This window comes from Salvelinus fontinalis, chromosome 3 (genome assembly GCF_029448725.1).
Source record: "Salvelinus fontinalis isolate EN_2023a chromosome 3, ASM2944872v1, whole genome shotgun sequence".
Classification (NCBI taxonomy): domain Eukaryota; kingdom Metazoa; phylum Chordata; class Actinopteri; order Salmoniformes; family Salmonidae; genus Salvelinus; species Salvelinus fontinalis.
This window is the reverse complement of record NC_074667.1, coordinates 3,640,929-3,656,449: the sequence shown is the minus strand read 5'-3', so window position 1 is coordinate 3,656,449 and position 15,521 is coordinate 3,640,929. Positions and strand designations below refer to the sequence as shown.

General features: G+C 43.4%; 1 protein-coding gene across 4 annotated transcripts in view; it reads right to left on the bottom strand.

Moving 5' to 3' along the window:
• The window catches only part of LOC129836180 (VPS10 domain-containing receptor SorCS1-like), a 278,341-nt gene that overhangs the window by 121,387 nt on the left and 141,433 nt on the right, over positions 1 to 15,521 (bottom strand). For all 4 annotated transcript variants that reach the window (XR_008756628.1, XM_055902068.1, XM_055902063.1 and 1 more), the window contains 5 exons: positions 15,105 to 15,223; positions 13,408 to 13,576; positions 10,972 to 11,061; positions 10,436 to 10,682; positions 1,830 to 1,976 (listed from right to left, as the gene is read on the bottom strand). The gene's annotated coding sequence lies outside the window, so the exon portion shown is untranslated. The remainder of the gene's footprint in view (positions 1 to 1,829; positions 1,977 to 10,435; positions 10,683 to 10,971; positions 11,062 to 13,407; positions 13,577 to 15,104; positions 15,224 to 15,521) is intronic.

Genomic DNA, 15,521 nt, shown 5'->3' with positions numbered 1-15,521 from the left:
CAGTGCCTCCAGCTGCTCCCATGGCTTTTCGGGCTTTCAGCCACGTCTCCTTGCTGCCTCCTCAAACCACCGCTCCTGGGCTTTAGCTGCCTCCCTCTCTTCCTGAGAGCGGCGATTCTCTCCTGCCTTAGCCCAGGGACCTTCTCCATTCAATATCTGCTCCCAAGTCCAGAAGTCCTTGTTGCCCTGTCGAGCTTTCCCTTGCCGCTTGGTCCTAATTTGGTGGGTGATTCTGTTAGGGCTGTCACTCTCCTCATCCTCGGACGAGGTGAGGAGAGAAGGATCATCAGACCAAAATGCAGCAGTAGGGAAATAAGCCATACTTTTATTTAACGACGATGATGGCAACACGAAAACAAATACACTTACGAAATAACAAAACAAGAAAACGACGTTGACGAAACCTGAACATAAACTACATAACTACACGTAAACTCACGGACAGGAAACAGACGACATCGAAACGAAAACGAACAGCCAAACAGTCCCGTATGGTACATACATCGACACGACACAGGAGACAATCACCCACAAACAAACAGTGAGAACGCCCTACCTAAATATGACTCTTAATTAGAGGAAAACGCAAACCACCTGCCTCTAATCAAGAGCCATACCAGGCAACCCAAAACCAACATAGAAACAGATAGCATAGACTGCCCACCCAAAACTAACGCCCTGACCAATTACACATACAAAAACAACATAAAACTGGTCAGGACCGTTACAACACTGGTCAATCAAATCCCCAGTGTTACATAGAACACTACAGGGTTGATCTTTAACGGTGCACAATGCATTTGCTTTTTATTTCAAGAGAAGGTCCTTTAGATAAGGAAAAGAAAAGCTGCTATGCTGTCTTCATCTCCGAAAAGCCTGAAGATACAGACTAATAGAATCCTTTTGATTCTGAAGTCTTCCAGCGACTTACATTTACACCAAATGCTAACAACAATGCTAACATAGGCAGTTAACAATACAACAAACTATATTTGGCTAACAATACATGAATAAAACTAAACAGAACTAAGCCAATTCCCGCAGCCTCCCTCCGAAAAACCATGATGCGCCTCTATAGTTTGTTGTAATTGTCGTTATCCGTCATTAATACAGAGACAGAGGGAGGATTTTTTAATGAAATCATCAAGTCAAGTCTCAGCGGCGAGCCGACAACAAAAGACAATCATATCTGTTCACAGAGCCCCCAACCCCCCCCACCCAAAAAATGGCTGCTTTAATCTTTGCCGTAAGGACACCAAGGGTAATGGGATTTGACAGTGTAATCAAAAATCATTTGTAATTAGAATGTCACATGAATGCACAATTGTATTCAACCTGTAGCCCACTCAGCGTACAGCGTGCAGCCCCTACAATTGCCTCCCTATGCTTTTAAGCAGAATGAACTCTTACTGCTAATTGCTCAAAGTTCTAGTCATCCTTTACAGTCACGTCACATGGGATAAAAGGAAAGATAGGGCACTTAAATGAATAATAACTGTAAATAACAAGGAGTGTGTACACAATTTGTCTTCATATCATAGTTTAAATGTGATTACGTAAAGTAATTCCCTTTCCGTTAAGATGAGTAGGCAAACTTACTTGAGTGTGTGATGCAACGCGACTGTTATCATTGATGTACATACCTTGAAGGGAACTGAACACATATTCCTGGATTAAAATAAACTGCCATTGGAGATTATCAATTGAGTATGCTTTTTTAACTAATGGACTAGGCTTAATCTGGGTCTGGGAAAGCACTTCAAAGAGTCTTAGATCATGTATGATCACCACAACGATGAGCCTTCCCTGTTAGCTTCAGTATAACTCACCAGTATACAGTGAATGTCGTTGCCAGCCAGGTCTGTCGCCGGGGCCTGCAGCAACCTCCAATCACGGCCCTTGTTGTAGGTGATGTGGGTCTTCACCTGGTTGTCTAGCCTCCTGTTTGCGATCAGCATGCCTTTCATACCTGCTACCTATGGAGAAATAGAGAATAAATCTTAAAACAGACACTAAAACTAGCCAATCCAAGCACCAGAACAGTTAACATATTATTTTTTTCTTTTTCAAGCACTAAACAGTACCCAAAATGCCCCCCGACAGACATAGGGGTGCTCAGGATGCTGCAACACCCTCTGAAAATAAATAAATAATATATAAAGTAATACAAATATATTTATATATACTGTATATATAGAACATTAAATTTTTTCACAAATAAATCACAGACAGTTTCACCAACAATGCACCCCCACACCATCACACCTCTTCCTCCATGCTTCACAGTGTGAACCACACATGTGGAGATCATCTTCACTTGCACCTACGCTGCATCTCACAAAGACACGATGGTTGGAACCAAAATCCTCAAATTTGGACTCATCAGACCAAAGGACAGATTTCCCCCAGTCTAATGTCCATTGCTTGTATTTCTTGGCCCAAGCAAGTCTCCTCTTCTTATTGGTTATCCTTTATTAGTGGTTTCTTTGCAGGAATTGAACCATGAAGGCCTGATTTACGCCGTCTCCTCCGAACAGTTCATGTTGAGATGTGTCTGTTACTTGAACTCTGTGAAGCATTTATTTGGGCTGCAACCTGAGGTGCACTTTCACTCTAATTAACTGATCCTCTGCAGCAGAGGTAAATCTGGGTCTTCCTTTCCTGTGGCGGTCCTCATGAGAGCCAGTATCATTATAGCGCTTGATGGTTCTTTCAAAGTTCTTAACATTTTCTGCATTGACAGACCATGTCTTAAAGTAATGATGGACAGTTGTTTGTCTTTGCTTATTTGAGCTTTTCCTGCCATAATATGAACTTGGTATTTTACTAAATAGGGCTATCTTCTGTATACCACCCCTAACTGATTGGCTCCAACGCTTTAATTAACAAGGAAAGAAATTCCACAAATTAACTTTTAGAAATACATACCTGTTACTTGAAATGCCTTCCAGGTGACTACCTGTCACGCCCTGGCCTTAGTATTCTTTGTTTTCTTTATTATTTTAGTTAGGTCAGGGTGTGACATGGGTATTTATGTGGGTTTTGTAGTGTCCAGGGTGATTGTAAGGTTTAGGGGGTTTATTTAGAGTAGTTGGGTTTATGTTTAGTATAGTTGTCTAGCAGTGTCTATGTTGTGTGTAGTTGTCTAGGAAAGTCTATGGTTGCCTGAATGGGTTCCCAATTAGAGACAGCTGGTTTCTGTTGTCTCTGATTGGGAGCCATATTTAGGGTAGCCATAGGCTTTAGTTTGTTGTGGGGAATTGTCTATGTCTGAACGTTTGTAGCCTGTGTGTGTGTGCACTACGTTATTAGCTTCACGGTCGTTTGTTGTTTTGTTAGTTTGAAAGTGTTTTGTTTCGTTTTGCCTTCTTCAAGAATAAAAGAAGATGGCTTATTTTCCACATGCTGCGTTTTGGTCCGTCTCACTCCCACACGATCGTGACACTACCTCATGAAGCTGGTTGAAAGAATTTCAAGAGTGTGCAAAGTTCTCATCAAGGCAAAGGGTGGCAACTTTGAAGAATCTCAAATATAAATAGATCTTGATTTGCTTAACACTTTTTGGATACTACATGATTCCACATGTTTATATCATAGTAGTAAAAATAAAGAAAACCCTTGAATGAGTCGGCGTGTCCAACATTTCGACTGGAACTGTATGTGTGGATGTCATTTGATAGTAATATTACCTATGGACCTGCAGGTAACTGCCAAAATAAAGGAAACTCTTGGGTAAATGAGGGTTCTGGCGGCTCTGTTATGGTGTGGGGTACTTTTTCCTGGCATGGTTTAGGTCCACTCAACCCCTTAGAGAGCAAAGTAAGGCCATGGTCTATCGGTCTATCGAACAATCTTCTTAGGCCACTATAACTATTTTGACAATTGGATTGGTCCCCTCTACCACACGGAACCCCACTAATCTACCGACGGAATTGCACGGCGTGGCTAAAAACAGACCTCCATCTTCTGCTAGCTTGCTACCCATGACTAGCTGTCTGAATCACGAAGCTAGCACCAGTTAGCAAACACAATTCTACAACTCACAACCTCTCTTTCGCCAACGCCATCCGGCTTGGATTCTCTGTCGACACGACCACGTCTGGACTGCAGACAAATACCCCATCCGCTGTGCCCTCAACCGGCCTCCGTCTGAGCAGACCCCCTCCGTCTGAGCAGACCACCCCCCCGGGCTACTAACTTTAAACGCCGCGGGCTAGCTTAGTGGAGGCCTCACTACTCCATCTACGGCTGCCCCCTGGACACTATGATCACTTGGCTACATATCTTATGCCTGCTTGACTGTCCATTAATTCACGGTACTCCATTCTGTTTATTTGTGTTTTATCTGTCGGCTCTGTGCCTTAACTCAGGATCTGTGTGTAGTTAATCCGACCCTCTCTGCCCAGTCGTCGCCATTTTTACCTTCTGCTGCTGTGTTAGCTGACTAGCTGCTGTTATCTGACCTGCTGTTTTAGCTAGCTCTCCCAATCATGACCTGCAATCACTTTATGCCTTATTGTATGTCTCTCTCAAATATCAATATGCCTTGCATACTGTTGTTCAGGCTATTTATCATTGTTTTGGTTTGCAATGGACCCCGTAGTTCCACTCTCCGTACCTCTGATACCTCCTTTGTCCCACCCCCCACACATGCGGTGACCTCACCCATTGAGACCAGCATGTCCAGAGATACAACCTCTCTTATCATCACCCAGTGCCTGGGCTTGCCTCCGCTGTACCCGTGCCCCACCATACCCTGGTCTGCACATTATGCCCAGAATCTATTCTACCACGCCCATAAATCTGCTCCTTTTATTCCTTGTCCCCAACGCTCTAGGCGACCAGTTTTGATAGCCTTTAGCCGCACCCTCATCCTTCTGCTCCTCTGTTCCTCGGGTGATGTGGAGGTAAACCCAGGCCCTGCATGTCCCCAGTCACCCTCATTTGTTGACTTCTGTGATCGAAAAAGCCTTGGCCTCATGCATGTCAACATCAGAAGCCTCGTCCCTAAGTTTGCCTTACTCACCGCTTTAGCACACTCTGCCAACCCTGATGTCCTTGCCGTGTCTGAATCCTGGCTTAGGAAGGCCACCAAAAACTCTGAGATTTCCATACCCAACTATAACACTTTCCGTCAAGATAGAACTGCCAAAGGGGGAGGAGTTGCAATCTACTGCAGAGATAGCCTGCAAAGTTCTGTCATACTTTCCAAGTCTATGCCCAAACAGTTCGAACTTCTAATTTTAAAAATTAATCTCTCCAGAAATAAGTCTCTCACTGTTGCCGCCTGCTACCGACCCCCCTCAGCTCCCAGCTGTGCCCTGGACACCATCTGTGAATTGATCGCTCCCCATCTAGCTTCAGAGTTTGTTCTGTTAGGTGACCTAAACTGGGATATGCTTAACACCCCGGCAGTCCTACAATCTAAGCTTGATGCCCTCAATCTCACACAAATCATCAAGGAACCCACCAGGTACAACCCTAAATCCGTAAACATGGGCACCCTAATAGACATTATCCTGACCAACTTGCCCTCCAAATACACCTCTGCTGTCTTCAATCAAGATCTCAGCGATCACTGCCTCATTGCCTGTATCCGCCACGGGTCCACGGTCAAACGACCACCCCTCATCACTGTCAAACGCTCACTGAAAAACTTCTGCGAGCAGGCCTTTCTAATCGACCTGGCCCGGGTACCCTGGAAGGATATTGACCTCATCCCGTCAGTTGAGGATGCCTGGTCATTCTTTAAAAGTTACTTCCTCACCATATTAGACAAGCATGCTCCATTCAAAAAATGCAGAACCAAGAACAGATATAGCCCTTGGTTCACTCCAGACCTGACTGCCCTCGACCAGCACAAAAACATCCTGTGGCGAACTGCGATAGCATCGAAGAGCCCCCGTGATATGCAACTGTTCAGGGAAGTCAGGAACCAATACACGCAGTCAGTCAGGAAAGCAAAGGCCAGCTTTTTCAAGCAGAAATTTGCATCCTGTAGCTCTAACTCCAAAAAGTTCTGGGATACTGTAAAGTCCATGGAAAACAAGAGCACCTCCTCCCAGCTGCCCACTGCACTGAGGCTAGATAACACGGTCACCACTGATAAGTCCGTGATAATCGAAAACTTCAACAAACATTTCTCAATGGCTGGCCATGCCTTCCACCTGGGGACTCCAACCTTGGCCAGCAGCCCCGCCCGGCCCGCTGCTACTCGCTCAAGCCTCCCCAGCTTCTCCTTTACCCATATCCAGATAGCAGATGTTCTGAAAGAGCTGGAAAATCTGGAACCATACAAATCAGCTGGGCTTGACAATCTGGACAATCTGAAACTGTCCGCCGCCATTGTCGCACCCCCTATTACCAGCCTGTTCAACCTCTCCTTCGTATCATCTGAGATCCCCAAGGATTGGAAAGCTGCCGCTGTCATTCCCCTCTTCAAAGGGGGAGACACCCTGGACCCAAACTGTTACAGACCTATATCCATCCTGCCCTGCCTAGCTAAGGTCTTCGAAAGCCAAGTCAACAAACAGATCACTGACCATCTCGAATCCCACCGTACCTTCTCCGCTGTGCAATCCGGTTTCCGAGCCGGTCACGGGTGCACCTCAGCCACGCTCAAGGTACTAAACGATATCATAACCGCCATCGATAAAAGACATTACTGTGCAGCCGTCTTCATCGACCTGGCCAAGGCTTTCGACTCTGTCAATCACCATATTCTTATCGGCAGACTCAATAGCCTCGGTTTTTCTAATGACTGCCTGGCCTGGTTCACCAACTACTTTGCAGACAGAGTTCAGTGTGTCAAATCGGAGGGCCTGTTGTCCGGTCCTCTTGCAGTCTCTATGGGGGTACCACAGGGTTCAATTCTCGGGCCGACTCTTTTCTCTGTATACATCAATGATGTTGCTCTTGCTGCGGGCGATTCCCTGATCCACCTCTACGCAGACGACACCATTCTGTATACTTCCGGCCCTTCCCTGGACACTGTGCTATCTAACCTCCAAACGAGCTTCAATGCCATACAACACTCCTTCCGTGGCCTCCAACTGCTCTTAAATGCTAGTAAAACCAAATGCATGCTTTTCAACCGTTCGCTGCCTGCACCCGCACGCCCGACTAGCATCACCACCCTGGACGGTTCCGACCTAGAATATGTGGACATCTATAAGTACCTAGGTGTCTGGCTAGACTGCAAACTCTCCTTCCAGACTCATATCAAACATCTCCAATCCAAAATCAAATCTAGAGTCGGCTTTCTATTCCGCAACAAAGCCTCCTTCACTCACGCCGCCAAACTTACCCTAGTAAAACTGACTATCCTACCGATCCTCGACTTCGGCGATGTCATCTACAAAATAGCTTCCAATACTCTACTCAGCAAACTGGATGCAGTTTATCACAGTGCCATCCGTTTTGTTACTAAAGCACCTTATACGACCCACCACTGCGACCTGTATGCCCTAGTCGGCTGGCCCTCGCTACATGTTCGTCGTCAGACCCACTGGCTCCAGGTCATCTACAAGGCTATGCTAGGTAAAGTGCCGCCTTATCTCAGTTCACTGGTCACGATGGCTACACCCACCCGTAGCACGCGCTCCAGCAGGTGTATCTCACTGATCATCCCTAAAGCCAAAACCTCATTTGGACGCCTTTCCTTCCAGTTCTCTGCTGCCTGCGACTGGAACGAATTGCAAAAATCTCTGAAGTTGGAGACTTTTATCTCCCTCAACAACTTTAAAAATCTGCTATCCGAGCAGCTAACCGATCGCTGCAGCTGTACATAGTCCATCTGTAAACTACCCACCCAATTTACCTACCTCACCCCCATACTGCTTTTATTTATTTACTTTTCTGCTCTTTTGCACACCAGTATCTCTTCTTGCACATGATCATCTGATGATTTATCACTCCAGTGTTAATCTGCTAAATTGTAATTATTCGATTTATTGCCTACCTCAAGCCTTTTGCACACATTGTATATAGATTCTCTTTTTCCTACCATGTTATTGACTTGTTTATTGTTTACTCCATGTGTAACTCTGTGTTGTTGTCTGTTCACACTGCTATGCTTTATCTTGGCCAGGTCGCAGTTGCAAATGAGAACTTGTTCTCAACTAGCCTACCTGGTTAAATAAAGGTGAAATAAAAAAAATAAAAATAAAATACCAATAAATACACAACCATTCTGAGGGATAAACTTCAACCTATGGTGAAGCAGATTTATCCTGATGGCAATGCTCCCATCCACAGGGCACGAGTGGTCACTGAATGGTTTGATGAGCGTGAAAATTATGTAAACCATATGCCATGGCCTTCTCAGTCACCAGATCTCAACCCAATTGAACACTTATGGGACATTCTGGAGCTGCGCCTGAGCCAGCACATTCCACCACCCTCAACAAAACACCAAATTATGGAATTGTGGAATAATGGTGTCCCATCCCTCCAATATAGTTCCACACACTAGTAGAATCTATGCCAAGGTGCATTGATGCTGTTCTGGCTTGTGGTGACCCAACGCCCTATTAAGACGATTTATGTTGGTGTTTCCTTTATTTTGCCAGTTACCTGTATGCGTGCGTGTGGAAACATCTACGTAGGCAAAACAACAACGTCCAGCACTATAGTAATATTAAATATAGACTGATGTATGCATGTGGATCCATCTACATAGACAAAACAAACAACACAACAACTTTCAGCACAGTAGCACTAGTATGATAAACGACCACTGAGATACCAGACTTCCCTCAGTACGTGTACTCGGTCTCCCTGCAGACAGCCTTTTACAATCTCTCAATATGCATTAATGAAGATTTCTGCAATCTATTAGAAATATGGATCCACTGCTGAATCAGCGAATCAGAGGCTCTGAATGGGGGGTAAATGGGGGGGGGGGTTAAGAGTGTTGGCAGAGAGCTAATACACTCAAACGCACGCACGCACGCACGCACGCACGCACGCACACACACACACACACACACACACACACACAAACAGAAAGGAGCATCATCATGACCATTACATTACCTAAATCATCTAGCTAACCCTCCCTCCATCTCTTCCTCCCTCCCTCCTACCGCTCACTCATTCAAAAGCTATTTTTAGCTCTGAGTGAGTAGGGAATCAGGTAGTTCATCATTGGGCTGTCATTGATTTGTAGGCCTACCACTCTGAGTATTAACTGTGTTAGGCAAGTTAGGACGTTCTGTAATTATCAGTGTTGAAGTTCATACCTCTGGGAGATGGATTGAATCAAAAACCGAACACTAAATGGCAAAGTTTAACTCGAAAAACAGAGAAAAACATTTTGATTGAAGGAAAGATTGTCCAGATTGAATCCAAGTGACACTCAAATGACTCCCATTTGGCTAACGTTGGAAATATATATTTTTTACTTCAGTGAATAATATAATTTATTTGAGAGAAAGAAAGACCGAGAAAGACAAAGTGAGAGAATACTGACGAGGGGCAATGAATTATTTGATCTTTCATTCAGTCTCTCTGTTCCCTGTTGAGCTCAAAGTACTTAGTGAATGATTCCTCTCTCAGAGCCTTTGAGGCGACTGGGTTTCTGAAGCCCAACACTCCAGGGTATGTGACAACAATACTTCGGACTCCAACAAAGTACTTTGGACAGAATTATATCTTATAGTCTTTTTCAGAGGAACTCAGAGGCATAGTCTGCCTCTTCAAAAAAAATATTATTAAAGTGAAACTTTGAAGTGATACATACAGCATAACTTCAATTTACAATAGTTTGTAATTAGCATATGCATGCATGCCCAGAGGGCCAAACTAGTTAAAACAACGTCATACTGAATGGAAAACTGGATTGGCTTCATTTCAACCAGTTTTACCGACTGGGTGTCACCATCAATTTCAATACTAAGCCCGTTTTGTAAACCATTAACACACATGTTAGAAGGAGCAGCAGCTTATGACTCTAAAGATCAGACCCACATCTCACTCCTCTATCTCCCTCCATCACACCTGCCAGTGTCTGGGTGATAAACTGGGGATTCATCCTGAGAAAAAGGACTGGGGACAATCTGCAATGATTGTTATTTTTTATTTAACTAGGCAAGTCAGTTAAGAACAAATTCTTATTTTCAATGACGGCCCTACCAGGGAACAGTGGTTAGGGTTAACAGGGTTAACTTTTAGGGGCAGAACGACAGATTTTTACCTTGACAGCCCGGGGATTTGATCTTGCAACCTTTTGGTTACTATTCCAATGCTCTTACCACTAGGCTAACTATGTGATGACATAGGGAATAAGAAGGCTATTACCACTCCGGTGGTGTCGGGGGTAGGTGTCATCCCATGGTCACACACACACACACACACACACACACACACACACACACACACACACACACACACACACACACACACACACACAGTTGTTACAACTGTGAACACTTACCTCATACCTGTCCAGCATCTGGGTGGTCTTGACGTTCTCAATAGCCAGGGTGTCAGAGAGGTACAGGTTGTATGTGTCATTCTGGTTCCACTCCTGCACCGCCGCGATGATGGATCTTACGGGTTGGGGTTGTAACAAGCCGCCGAGTACGTGTTGTGTGTCACAAGATCAGGTCTGGTGTGCATATTGAATGTTTAACACTATAGCTGCCAATGTTCTCTACACAACATATAGTGTCTTTAAACAGCTGCAATAGAAGAGTGAGAATACACACTATGAGACTACACATCACTGTGTAGTAATGTTACAAATGACTTCAAATCAAATCACATTTTATTTGTCACATGCGTCGTGTACAACAGGTGTAGACGTCACTGTGAAATGCTTACTTACGAGCTCTTTCCCAACAATGCGGAGTTAAAAAGTATAACAAATTTGCTAAATACTAAAAAGTGCTCAATCTGAATAATTAATCTACTGCATGAACTGTGTATCCGGAGGCATGTGTTTATCACTGTAAAATGAATGTTGCTTACTTTAGGCAGAGAATATTTCGTCAGTTTGATTTTGAGGAATGGATCCCTCTGGTAGGACACATAGTAGCTGGCCTGTCCTGCTGTTGTAACCTGGAACACATTTAGTCAAAACACTGAGTATTCCTTTTGTGTTCACTTGTATCATGTGTCCATGCTGCACATCTGTGACTCATTGGTGTCAACATTAATTAACTCCTTGTGTTAGAGCCGATTTGGGCATATTGGTATAAAAGACTGAACATACTGAGCTCCATGTACATTTGTGTAAATATATTAAATATGAATGTATATGATGAAATATTAGGTACGTACCTTTATGATTTATTTACCTGATTGAGATATATTCATTTGTTATTAGTGTAACTCAGTTTTTGCCCCCACCCTCTTTCCCATTCATTGTACTGTGTTAATTGTGTGAGTATAAAGGCAGGAAGTTGGGCCTTGGGGGGGGGGAGTCCTTGCTAGATGCGGGAGCGGTATAGTTTTTTGACCATATAGACATACAGACAGACATACATACAGAAAGACAGACAGGTCATATTATATTATGTATTTGCATTTCAAGTAATCTCTGCTTTAAGTTGATTGGAGAATACCTTTTTGTTAGATAAGAAGAATAAACATTTTTTGTTGCACCATATCCCTGGATCTCATTGAATGTTTGGCCGTTTGGAAACGTTAAGTGTGGACTGTATGCGTCCGAAACAACCCCGCACAGGCTTGGGCAGTGGCTATGGTAAAGAGGAAAGGAAGCCACTACACCTTGGATGAATCTAAAACCTTCATAAATGTATCAATCATTACTCATCTTGCATCCTTCAAACAAGTGAACATGCATGACATTATTTATGATGTAAAGATAAACACTGAGTGCACAAAACATTAGGAATACCTTCCTTATATTGAGTTGCACCACCCTTTGCCCTCAGAATAGCCTTAATCCGTCGGGGCATGAACTCCACAATGTGTTGAAAACGTTTCACAGGGATGCTGGCCCATGCTGACTCCAATGCTTCCCACAGTTGTGTCAAATTGGCTAGATGTCCTTTGGGTGGTGAACCCTTCTTATTACACACGGGAAACTGTTGAACATGAAAAATCCAGCAGCTTTGCAGTTCTTGACACACTCAAACCAATGTGCCTGGCATCTACTAATAAAAATAAAATACAGCAGAAACTGCTCCTCTCACGTCCTCTCCTGTTGTCAATGCCCTTTGTGGTTTTGAAGGTAGATGTGGGCAAATCAAATCAAATGTTAGTGATGAGCTTTGATGGCAATATGGTGGTGACCACTGAGCTGTAGTTAATGAATAGCATTCTCACATAGGTGTTCCTTTTGTCCAGGTGGGAAAGGGCAGTGTGGAGTGCAATAGAGATTGCGTCATCTGTGGATCTGTTTGGGCGGTGTGCAAATTGGAGTGGATCTAAAGTTTCTGGGATAATGGTGCTGATGTGAGCCGTGAATGTTGACCTGTTTAAAGGTCTTACTCACATCGGCTACTGAGAGAGTGATCACACAGTCACCCAGAACAGCTGGTGCTCTCATGCATGCTACACTGATAATTGCCTCGAAGCGCACATAGTCATTTAGCTCATCTGGTAGGCTCGTGTCACTGGGCAGCTCACGGCTGTGCTTCCCTTTGTAGTCTATAATAGTTTGCAAGCCGGTGTAGTAGGATTCAATCTTTGTCCTGTATTGACGCTTTGCCTGTTTGATGGTTCTTCAGAGGGCATAGCGGGATTTCTTATAAGCGTCCGGGTCCCTTTAGCTCTGTGCGGATGTTCCCTGTAATCCATGGCTTCTGGTTGGGGTATGTACATATGGCCACTGTGGGGACGACATCATCGATGCACTTATTGATGAAGCCAATGACTGATGTGGTGTACTCCTCAATGCCATCAGAAGAATTCCAAAACATATTCCAGTCTGTGCTAGCAAAACAGTCCTGTAGCGTAGCATCTGCGTCATCTGACCACTTCTGTATTGACCGAAATACTGGTATTTCCTGCTTTAGTTTTTGCTTGTAAGCAGGAATCAGGAGGATAGAGTTATGGTCAGATTTGCCAAATGGAGGGCGAGGGAGAGCTTTGTACACGTCTCTGTTGTGTGGAGTAAAGATGGTCTAGAGTTTTTTTCCCTCCTGGTTGCACATGTAACATGCTGGTAAAAATATGGTAAAATGGATTTAAAAATGCATTTTCTTGTTTGCTTATGGCCTTATACAGCTCGTTGAGTGCGGTCTTAGTGCCAGCATCGGTTTGTTGTGGTAAATAGACAGCTATGAAAAATCTAGATGAAAAGTCTCTTGGTAAATAGTCTGGTCTATAGCTTATCATGAGATATTCTACCTCAGGCGAGCAAAACCTTGAGACTTCCTCAATATTCGATTTTGTGCACCAGCTGTTATTTACAAATAGACACACCCCTTGTCTTACCGGAGGTAGCTGTTCTATCTTGCAGATGCATGAAAACCCCAGCCAGCTGTATGTTATCCATGTAGTCGTTCAGCCACGACTTGGACTCGGCAAGCAAACACTTGAGCTGTTAGCTGCTGTTAGCCTATGCAGTCCAAACACCGCAAGCAGGGAAGAAAGTGCTAGAAACCTGTAATTAGAACACAGGATTTGGAGGCTATCAGGATAGGAGAACATTTTTGGTCAACAAAAGTGTGATTTTCCTAGCGTCAGCACTAAGGAGAAATGTCTTTAATTCACTTACTCTTTCATAATTCCATTAATCGAGAATGTATCTGGTATCTGGTATCTGCTGGCTTTCTGGGTAGGAAATGTTAGGGAGATGTATGAATGTGGTCAAACATGGTTGAGGGATCTGGTAGACCACAGATCTATATTGTCAGACCATTATTCTGGCAGAATGAAGCCAATCATGTGTAGGGCCTGGAGTTTTCCTGAACATGTGACCTGACTTCGAAGAAGTCTTGGTCCCGAGTAGGCTATAACTACATGCCAGAATTTTTTCAAGGCATCACGTGTAGGGCTAGGAGTTCTTCCTGAACCCCTGACATAGGTTACTAGAGCCTAGAGTTTTCCTGGTGAAGCCACTTGCTCAAGAGAGAAGTCCTGGCTCTAATTGAAATAGTTTGGACAAGGAGCTTTACTTGACCATGTGACCTGACTTGGAAAAACATGTGGGCCTAATTCATGTTCTAATAGAAATACATCTATATCTCCCCCCTTCAAATACTTCAAATAACTACGTAGGCCTTTGGAGTTCAATTTGGATAGAAACATAATTTATACTGGACTGGATTGGCGGGATATTTATTCCACTTTTCCTGTTTGCTTTTAAATTTGTGCGTCCTCATTTGCACAATGTCAAAGAAAATGCTATTCAGGCGGCGGGGGGGGGGGGGAATTTAAACATAACCCCAAAATCGCACCAGCATTACTTAGAATTCAGAACATTGCCATTTCAGATTCCTCTTTCTCGCACAAATTATGATTAATATGACATATTTGGGGACTGGTGTGGAAAAATATAAAACTCCCTAGGTTTCACATCTGAACCAGAATAGAGTGCAAATGCAGACTCTCAAATGAAGGTTCAAATAAAAGGTTTGCATATTTTACATATGTCATGCGAGGTGCATTTTCTTTATACAGAATGTGTCTATTGTTTTTTTTGACAATGTAAATTATGGAAATAGTGGAAAATTATGGAAAAATAAAATACCCGTGCAGCATAGCAACTGTTCAAGGATCAGAGGTGAGAATGACTATTACATAATTACCAATACATATGCATATTCAGGTTGCAAATTAAGAATTAAAACACTTTGTGTCAATCAATGGTCCCCATATCTATTCTAATCAAGAACATGCTGCAGTTAATACAATGTGTCAAAACAAGAATGAATCATAAATATTAATATTTTTTATGAATTACAGTTGGATCGCTCTATCATACCATTTCCTCACACCTGAGGATCAACTAATGGTTGCATGTGGTGTTGTAAAATATGTAAATCCTCTCCCAGTCCTAGACAAACCAAGTTGTGCGTAATACATAACACATGCCCATATCATTCAAGGCTAACGATGCGCATCCTATGCAATGCATCACGGTCTACATACAATATGGTACAATATATTCTCCTCAGACAGAACCTTACCTGAATAAACATATAGTCATCTTGGACCACCAGTGAGCTGATGTCGATGTATCCAGGGAAGGAGTAATTTCTGTTGGGCTCTGAGCATGTTAGAGCCCGGCATGTTACATACTGTATACCTGCAAGATGAGGAGATAGAGATTACTGGAGATCTGGATTCATCCAGCTGTGGATCATGCCTCTTATTCCTGGGAACGTGAGGATACCTGGAAACCGAGGCTGTATATCTGTATTAATTGAACTTCAGGGCACTTTTGTATGGTTAGTGATTGACATGCAATAGAGGAGATAGTGTTAAACTTGTGACAGTATACTTACATATTATATATATAAAGTTGTAATTTGACCAGTATGTTGTGGTTTCCATTCTATAATGGTGATTGGTTCATACATGCAATACGTGAAGTTGTAGATTTG